We start from the raw sequence: 9,708 nt of genomic DNA, 5'->3' as shown, positions 1-9,708 counted from the left end.
CTGTGCCTTTTCTTCTCAGTTCAGCATTGACTGTGGTATGCAAACCAATTAAAGAAGGAAAAATAGAGAAGAAGTGGAAGAGGAGAGACAGTAATATGTATCAAGATCATATTTCCTCTTTCTATCTCTATAATGTAATTAAATTACTGAGGCCCACGGAGGTTCACTGATTACCCGCCCCATAATGTGATTTTTTTTTCTGGCTTCCTTCTTCCTCCATAAGGCTATTTTCTTTTTGAGTAATTAGTGGGAAATGTTGTTCTCCTGTGAGGGCTAATTGAGCATAATTAACCATTGGACAACATGCACTCACATCATCAAGCAGAAGAGGGCAGTAAATCAAAAGCAGTAAGATTACTAAAATCTGGGACAGAGAAAGAATTCCCTTATCCCCAAAACCTGGAGCTGAACAACACAGGAAGAAATTAATAATGTATGCTTTTTTCCGCCTGGAGAAAAAGGGCTTGACTTGTTTGGGGTTTTTTTATTATTTGTGGTTTGTAGAAAATCCAAATCATACAAATAGTTTTCATTCCACTGTTTTAGTAAGTGACTGATTTCCAATGCAATGTATTTGGTGTTGAGGCTCTTATAAAGTGAAAGGAGCCCAACCTGGAGTAACTGTTCAAGGCTTGACAGTTCTTGCCTATGGGAACACAATGAGGCTGGATGTGAATGTCCTTGTTTCCATTTAAATTATTAATGAAGTTCTATAAAATCAAAATCACTGCAGTCTCACCCCTCTTCGTTACTACAAGTAGTGGCAGCAGCAGCAGCAAGCTACACAAAGTACTTAGTTCTAGTTATAAACAAAGAGAAAAGAACTTTCAAGTGTCTGAAATTGTTACTTTATGAGTAACCCTTAATGGCTTGATTTCTACCCCACTTCCTTTCTGCATGTCTCTTCACAGAGTCATGTGTTCCATACCAGTTCTGAGATATCCTCACTCACCACTGTCAATGTGAATTGGCTGTTCCTAAACGAAAAGTAGTTTTAAATGCTGAAATATTTTGCTGTGAAAAACAAAAATGTCTTCGAGGACAATTTTTTTTTCTTTAAACCAAAATAACTGAAAGCAAACTGGTTAGTCTCTGTATGGAATTTCTTCTTGTAACCCACCACAATTTCCAAAGGGTTATCATGTATAGGAAGGGGGCATTCTGTTTTGTGCTACCTCTAAATTAAAAAGACCAACATGCCATGTACATCCCATGTATTTTCTAAGTGAAAATGAGGTAAAGTCCTCTTTCACACTGATTCTAACTTTTTCTTTCTAAAATATTGCAACTGCTGTATTTTGAAGTCTAACATATAGCAACAAACCACTTAGTCTTTTATTTCTATGTAACTCTTTCTTTTTTAAAATCAAGATAAATTTATTCAAGAATAAAATCCTGCCTGAAACAGGCTTGTTTTGGCATTGCATTGTTCCCCTGCCTGAATCACATAACTCCCATGTAATTAGTGGTGTTACAACCCCAGCTGAGGATCAGAAGCCTCTTGGTCTTACCTACTTTACAAGCAAAGTAGCATTATAACTTTAATGAAAGGAAGGTATGTGTTTCGGTTTCTTCATTTGACGTTTTGTTTTATTTTATTCTAGCTTGTATGTTATTAATGGACAATTTTAAATGAGAGGGAATGAATTCAGAAAATATTTGGCTTAAACATGCAATGTAAAGGCCTTTACAGTAAAATATAAGCTGCTTTAGGAGCCTACAGTATGAATAAAATCAGGGGGGTGTGGAAGGTATCTTTTCAGCTTTATACCGGCTAGCGCTTGTATTTCAATGCCTTAGAAAGCCTCGAGCAGCCTTGAGAGGTAGCAAGGGCGATCTAGCACTTTAGTAGCTCTAAAATCGGTACCTGAATCAGCTGCAGAGAAAATACCATCAGCAGAAGCAAAGAGGGAGAAATATAGCTCCCTGCTCGCTCAATTCCCTGCAGTTAGAAGCTTTCAAATGAGACAGACGACCAGAGATGTTCACAGGAAAGTAGCTGAGCTGAGAGAGGGCGTTTGCCTCCCCTCAACCATCTTTATTAGGAGAAGGGGAAAGGGGCGGACTGGGGGCGGACCCGGGGTGAGCGGCCAATCAGACACTGCTGAAGAGTCTGAGTTACATTTGGCTTTGCCCGCGCTTGGAACAAAGGAGCTCAGAGCACGTGTCTTTGGGAGGGGGGAGGGGAAGCTCAAAACAGGCAGCAACAGGGGGGTAGATAGGAAGTTTAAGTAAATGTGAGTGAAGTTGACACTAGTCATGTGTCTTCATAGCACAGAAACCTTGCAGCAAGTCTGAAACTTTGCCTTAATTCTGTTGGATCTGGAATTCTCCACAGATGGAACTTTTATTTATCTGGTATTTATCTTCAGCAATAGAAATATGTGAATCAACAGGTTTATAGACCTCTAATTAGGTCACATATCCCTGCAAAAATAACTCCAAAAGCTGGTTGGAACTAGCTGATCGATCTTTAATGTCCCTTCCAACCCAAACCATTCCACGATCCCATGATTTGGGGAAACATTTGTTCCTTTGTCATGTACAAAGTGGATATTCAGTGGCCCTTTCTGGAGTGAGCATTTGCAGTGTTGCCTGGGACTGCTACTAAAGACTGGTTCCAGTTATCAGTAGTGTGTCAAAATAGCCACCTCCATGTGAGACTTTTCCACCAGCAGTAATCTTTGAGCTCTCAGCTCACAATGTAATACTTCTTTTTTTCCTACAAGGGCTTTTTTTTTATAGAAGCAAGACCACTCAAATGTTTCAGAGTTGTGCTAGCAAAGTGACTACTTTTGTGACAAATACATGCAGCAAAATATCCATCCCAAAGAGCCCACCTGAGATTTCTTTCCTGCTAGCACAGACAGCTTCAGCAATGTGCAAAGCAACAGCAGTATGTCCTGTGGCATCCAGAGTGTGGAGACAACCTAAGAGGGCTGCATAGGCCAGGTGGCAGGAAAATGAACATCAGCTTTACAGAAAGGACCACTTAAGAGTCTGTTTTTAGAGCACCCCTAAGTAATGGCCATGTCACCTCACGAAGGAGCTACTGAGATGTGCAAAGCAGCTTTGGTGTACATGGCTTTTGTTCAGCTGACAGTGGGTCTGTGTTTTAATGAAGTTGTCTACTCTTTTCCATGAAAAGGATCAAGGCAAGAGGTTTTCTAACTTTTTTGAGTTTTTACTTGGACCCATGGAAAGAAGAATAAGGAATAAACCCCAAATCAAACCCCAAAAAGTGAGCACATCAAGTCAGGACTTATTAAGCACTAAAGATGAAACTGACAGCACTTAGATCTGCCAGGCTGCAAAAAAACTGTCATTAAGGGCTAACATTTCCATCCAGCCGGACACGTTTCCAGTCTATAACACAGCAATTTTTGCCAGGAAGTCTTTAATCTTTTCCTCCCAATACCCCACCCTTCTCTTGACTTGCTCTTTTTCCCATTTATTTTATAATTGTCATCTACTATCTTCTATCATCCACTATTAATGAGATTTTAGCTTTACATCTTTGTTACATTTGTGACACTATTTACATACTACACTATTACAATAATTACATTTTCTAATGTGCAAACACTGAATATTATAATTTCTAGCAGCAACGTGGATGTCAGCTATATTGTTAATAAATGATAACATTTTTCCCCATATAATTTGAGGCTTGTTTTTAAAGGCAAACAAAAGACCTAAAAGTGATACCTCTTACCTTTTGAAGAGCAGACAGACAACTGAAAATTTGTTAATATAAACTAGGAGCAAAATCTGTAACTGACAACATCCAAGTGTATGCCTTATTACACATCTGGCAGGCTTAGTGCGTGGAAAAAGCTAAATTTTGCTATGGTGTGTGCTTTACTACAAAGCCACAGCTCATTTAAATTTACACCTCAGTAGTGGCCACTTACATAAGAGGCTGCTGGTAGCACCATCTATTATTAGTAATGCCTGACATGTTTTTGGAAAGAAAGAATCACCAATGTTTCCATGCTTCAGGGCACAGGACTGATATTTTTAGACCTACCCTTATAGTCAGGGAGATGTTTGTGCCATACCTGAGTAAAAAAACTGGCCATGTTATTTATCCTGGAAAACTCAACTTGTATGTAACCTGCAAAAGTCAATCAGATTCCAGAGCCTAAAGACCCCTGAAAGATTTTATTTCCTTAGGAAAGGAAGCTGATGCCCTGAAAATGCAGAGGGAAGAAATATTCAGCTCAAATGCATAAGGAAGAGGAGCCAGAGCAGTAGAGCAGTGGGTGGTAACATGCAGAAGGCAGAAGCTGAAGACCGGATATCTATTAAAATACCCTAGGGTATATTACCGTGTCCTGCAGCCGTAGGGAGGAGCAGAGAAGATCCAGCAGGCAGGAATTGTGCAGCAAGATTGATTCATTCAATTATTTTACAAACTCTTTTATAGACTTTTTTCTTCATAGTCTAATTGGACAAGGATCAGCCACCCCTTGGGGGTGATTGGCTAAAATCCTAAAACATCCATTGTCAAAATATTTTTCTACTATACTATAAAAGAAGACTTTTCAAGGCTGCAGGTGTTTCATTGTTTACAGAACTCTGCTACTATCTCTGTGAGAGAGAAAAGTCTCTCATGGACTTAGAAAATAGCAAGAAAATCCTTGCTAGCAGCATTTTTGTATCCACAATTCCCCCTTTTTGTTTTATATGATAACAATTCTACTATTAATCCTAAATAGAAATTTACATCAGTTATTAATTCTAAATATGTCCTTAAGGCTTTAACTATCTGACTCCATAACAAGAAATTTAAAGTTCAGTCTCTGCTTGTAGAAGGACCTGATGGTTGACATCTTGGTCATCATCAGAAGAGTCATTAGGTGTTGCAAAATGGTTAGAGGATCAGGGACATAGATCATTGATAAAGGGAACGAATCAATAACTGTACAAGCAAAAAGCCTGCAAGCAAAAGGCCTGTATGAGAAAAACCCTCCATGAGAAAATCCCTGTGTGAGAACCAAGCCTGAGAACAAAAAGGGAGTTTGAGGATGTGCAGCTGTGCAGATAAGACCCGAAGAAAGGAGGGTGAACTCTGAATTCTTTTAATCATAACATAACCAGAAGAAGCTTGCCAATGTAGTCTAATTATGTAGAAGCAGAAATGCGCTTTGGTAAGTTTTAAGCCACTTAAGAGTTAACAAGCTGGTATACTATATAAGTGCCTCTGGATTGCTAATAAATGGAGCTTGCTTTTATCAACCATATTGGCTGGTCTGCAATTTCTCCCCCCGTCACAGTCAAAGGACTTTTCCAACAATTAGGCTGATGATCTACATTCTGGTCTCCATTTGGATGGTTGGCGTTCTGATCATCATTTGGAGGTTGCCTGTTCTGCCTCTGGTGCCGTAGGTCAGGGTGAACACATTTTGAAGGTAGCCACTGTACCCCAGTATCTGTGGAAATGCAAGCATACCCACGACCCCAAATGATAAGCTCATGAGGGCCTTCCCACTGGTTAGTAAGTAAATTCCGTACCCAGACTTTTGCTTGGGGCAGTTGTGTCTCGCCTGAAGACTGCAATGAGAGAAAATGATTCAGAATAACAGGATTATTTGAATTTTGTGGTACTGTAAGGTGATTAATTGTATACAAAGCTTTTTCTAGTTGGCTTCAGTAACCAAATTCAAAGGTTCCTGTGAGAATCATTGAAAAGCCATGGTAACAGCCCTTAATTCAACTAACTGAGCAGAGCCTGACTCGGATTGGTGTGTTAGTCAGCCACCACCAAGGCAGTGTAGGATACTGTGCGCCCTTACGTACAGTGACCCCTGCTAAAAATTTGTCCCAATCCGTACCCCCCAAGCTGCCAACACGTCCCATCCCCAAAGGTTAAGGGAAGTAGCGGTAACATAAGGCCTAATTGTAGCTGTGTGCCCCTCTGAGTCCTTCACCATCACAGGCCGTTCACTTCAATAGCTCTGTGTGGTTCCTTCCTAATCCTGCGATGGCCAATCCCACAGGGGCTAAAGGCCATGAGGGAGGCCACGCAGAGAAGGAGATGATAGTTACATCAGTACCCATATCAATCAAACCTCGAAGCTGAGTCCGGGGCGGACGGGTGTTCGGCAGGATCAGGGTACATGTCATCTGTGGCCTTTGATCAGAGATGTCTGCAGTCCAGAAGGCCTGCGGAAGTCCTGTAGATCTACTGCCATTATCTTCATGAGTTTGTTGTTCTATCCTGGGGACACAAGACTTAAAAGGCACTCATTTAGCAAGGCAGGTCTTTTCAGGAAGGGGTTTTTGCATGGAGACCATAGCGCAAATCTGACCTTTAAAGTCAGCGTCAATAACTCCTGAGCGCACTAAGATTCCTTGATGGGTAACATCAGGTTTTCCCACCAGCATCGCACTGGATCCCTGGGCTAAGGGTCCATATGCATTCAAGGGAACCTTATAAATACCTCTAGAGTCTAAGATGACTGCTGCTGAGGTGTGGACGTCAAACCCGTCTGATCCGTGGGTGCTGTCTCTAGGGTGACTGAGTAGGCCTGTGCCTGTACCTGTGCCACTCTCTGGGGGAGCCACTGCATCGGAGAGCAATTCCCCCTCCTTGCACCCCGGCGGAAGTTTCCTGATAAAGGCCGACCGTCGGCATGAGTCAGAGATCTACAATAGTCCAAACAATGCCCTGGCCTGCTACACCTCTTGCACTGGGGGATCGGTGTGTTTTCTTTTTGGCTTGGCTTAGGCTGCTTCCGTTTTTTCACCTGTTTGGGTTGCTTTGGTTCACGACCAGAAGATGAGTGAACAGGCTGCAGGAACGCAGCCAAAGCAGACCTTCTCTGGTTCCCAGATCCCACCTTAGAGCAGGCTTCGACCATGTCTGTTACCTCAGGGTCCCCTGGTAAGGCATCTATGATTTTTCTGCACTCTTCATTTGCGTTGTCTCTCACTAACTGCCTTAACAATATCTGCCTTAACCTGTCATCCTCAACCTGCTTCTCAAGAGAATCAGCAACTTTTTCTACAAAAGAGAGGTATGACTCTGATCTCCCTTGAACTATTTCAGTATATCACTTTCTAGGAGCAGACAACTCTATGGTTTTCAACAGGGCCGTCATGCCGACCTGTTGAGCTTGCTGCAGGATGCTAGAGGACAAGGTACCCTGTAGATTGGGATCAGAGAAGGGACCAGTCCCCATCAAAGCATCCGTTCCCACTGTCCGTCTAGGATCGGCAGAGGGAACTGCATATTCCCTAATGCAGCCTTGTCAGCCAGCTTTCTCCAGGTTTTCTCAAAAACTCCAAACTGTACAGGTTGAAATAGGATTTGACCTAAGTGTCTGATATCAAATGGAGCAAGCAAATCTGTATTTATCACCCTTATTATCTGCATAACCTCAGCAGAACCAAGCCCATGTTGTGCCACCTTGGATTGCAAATCCTGGGCAACCTTCCAAGCAATTACCTCATGCTTGTCATGCTCACTTGAATTTGGGAGAGCCTTATACACTGAGAAAGCTTGGATCTCCCCTTTCGGGGAGTCACCACCATCCTGAACTGCTGGCACAGCCTGTGGATGGGGTGTAACAGCTTCCCGATTACTCCCAGAATCCTCAAATCTATTTGGCATTCCCAGGGTCTCCAATAATTTCCAATCTCCCTCCTCCAACGCTCTCATCTTAACTGACTCCAAGAAGCTATTGTAGTGGGTCGGACGCACTGTTACCGTGCAGTCCGGAAAGGTCCAGGGGCGAGACCGGAGCAGCCTTTTCCTTCGCTGCCCAGCTATGGCAGCTTTACGCCCCGGGGCCAGAACCTCATCTGCCTCACTTCCCGACGAGGAATCATCAGGCAAAGGCAACTTTGAGGCACTGTGAGCGAACAGAGGTGGGCGGGGAGGTGTTGGGGTCTCCTCCCCTGCCGTGTAGCCCTGGGAGAGGGGCCCTGAGGGGACAGACACAGGGTTTCCCTGCCCCTGCTCAGCCTTGTTCCCCATTGGTTGGTTTCTGTTCCCTGCGCGGGCGAAGGACCCTTGGTCCCGTGACTGTGACAGTTCCTCGGCAGAGCTCCGGCCATGCGGCTGGAGAAATAAACATCTCTCTGAAACAGCTATCAAGAATCTGTCTGTCCATATATATTTCCTTTCCACGGGACTCCTGGTTTGGTATATGTATGTTGCAGGATCCCCACTGCAACAGGGAGGGACACACTGGCTAGGTTGGCTAGAGGCAGAACAGACAGCACAGACTACAGCTGGCTGCGCTGCAGTTTGAACAGCAGCCTTTTTACGGGATGCCATCTCGGCCAGTTCCGACCGAACTGGTACTGGAGCTGCTGCAGCTGTCTCCAGGGCTGCTGCCACGCCCGGCGCTGCGCTCGTCTCCTGCACTGTGCCAGAGTTCGGCACCGCCGCTGGCCCTTGCTCTGCGGCCACGTTCGGCGCCGCCACTGGCCAAGGCATGGCCACTGCGTCCGCCACTTCTATCACCGGTCCCGGTTCCACAGGCAGCTGGAGCACCGGCGCTGTGCTGGTTGCTGACACTGCAGCCCCCGCCGCCACCACTTCCGGGTTTTCCTGCGGCAGTGCTACTTCCGGATTCGGCATTGTCCGCACCACTTCCTGCCTCGGAGCCGTGTCTCCCACAGGCAGTGCAGGCAGTGTGGGCGGTGGGGTGCCCCTGGCATCTGCAGCAGCTGCTTTTGCAAGCTGAGCAGTTCCTCCAGCTGCCGTGATATGTTCAGCAGCTCTGTCAGCAAAGGCAGATGCTGTGTTAATAGGTCAACGGCTCGGTTCTGCAGCTGTGCAGAACAGTCCAGCGCCATAGAGGGCAATGGACCACACCCAGGCAGTCTCAGTGCAGTCACTCCAGGGGCTATGCTGGCCAAGAAGGTAGATCCAGGCGTTCCTGGCACAGCCGATGCATGCGGAGACAGGCTAGGAGCCACCACAGGGGTCCAATTCGCTAAGCCGCTAATTCGCGGTCCTGGATAAGCTGTGGCCACTGCTGAGCCGAGCAGCAAGGCAGGCTGTGTAGCTTCCTGCTGCCTTGACACCCCCGCCTCTGCTGGCGCGGGGTCCCTGGGGGCCGCGGAGTCCTGCGACTGTGCAGGGTGAGCCGGCGCAGGCTCTGCCCGTGAAGCCGGGGGGGGTTTTTCGGATCCAGCACCACATGCCCCTGAAGCCCAGTCAGTGGGATCCCCTTTGGACATTCCCCCATCACTCACTACCGAAATAGGCGAGCCAGCTCTGCTGCCACAGTCAAGGTCTGTCAGCAGCATTCCAAGTTCGGAATAATTCTAACGCTGCTGGGTTCCCAAACGGGAGCTCGTGCCGGACAGCACAGCCAAATTCCTGCCACAATCCAAAGTCCAGGGCAGTGTTTCTGTCCATGGGAATCCCTTGCAAAGTAGCCCAATCTAATAATTCCCGAAGTGAGTTTTCAGGAATGGAGGTGTGCATTATACTGAAAACACCTTTCCAGACCATTACTACAGCGTCAAGTTTGTGAGCCGCTGTTTGCCATTTTCTCAGTCACGTTGGACCTCCTGGTCCCGGGGGGGGAGGGGGGGGAAGGGGAACAGCGTACCTCTAGAGAAATTCAGCTTGGCTCGCAGCAGCAGGACACTTCCCAGCATTCAGATCACATCAGCGGTACCAAATAGTAAAAAAATGCCCTAGGGTATATTACCGTGTCCTGCAGCCGTAGGGAGGAGCAGAGA

This window comes from Corvus kubaryi, unplaced genomic scaffold (genome assembly GCF_017639235.1).
Source record: "Corvus kubaryi isolate FWS band 111438036 unplaced genomic scaffold, C.kubaryi_AGA036_p1.0 37746, whole genome shotgun sequence".
NCBI classification, from domain to species: Eukaryota; Metazoa; Chordata; class Aves; order Passeriformes; family Corvidae; genus Corvus; species Corvus kubaryi.
This window is presented reverse-complemented; position numbering follows the sequence as displayed.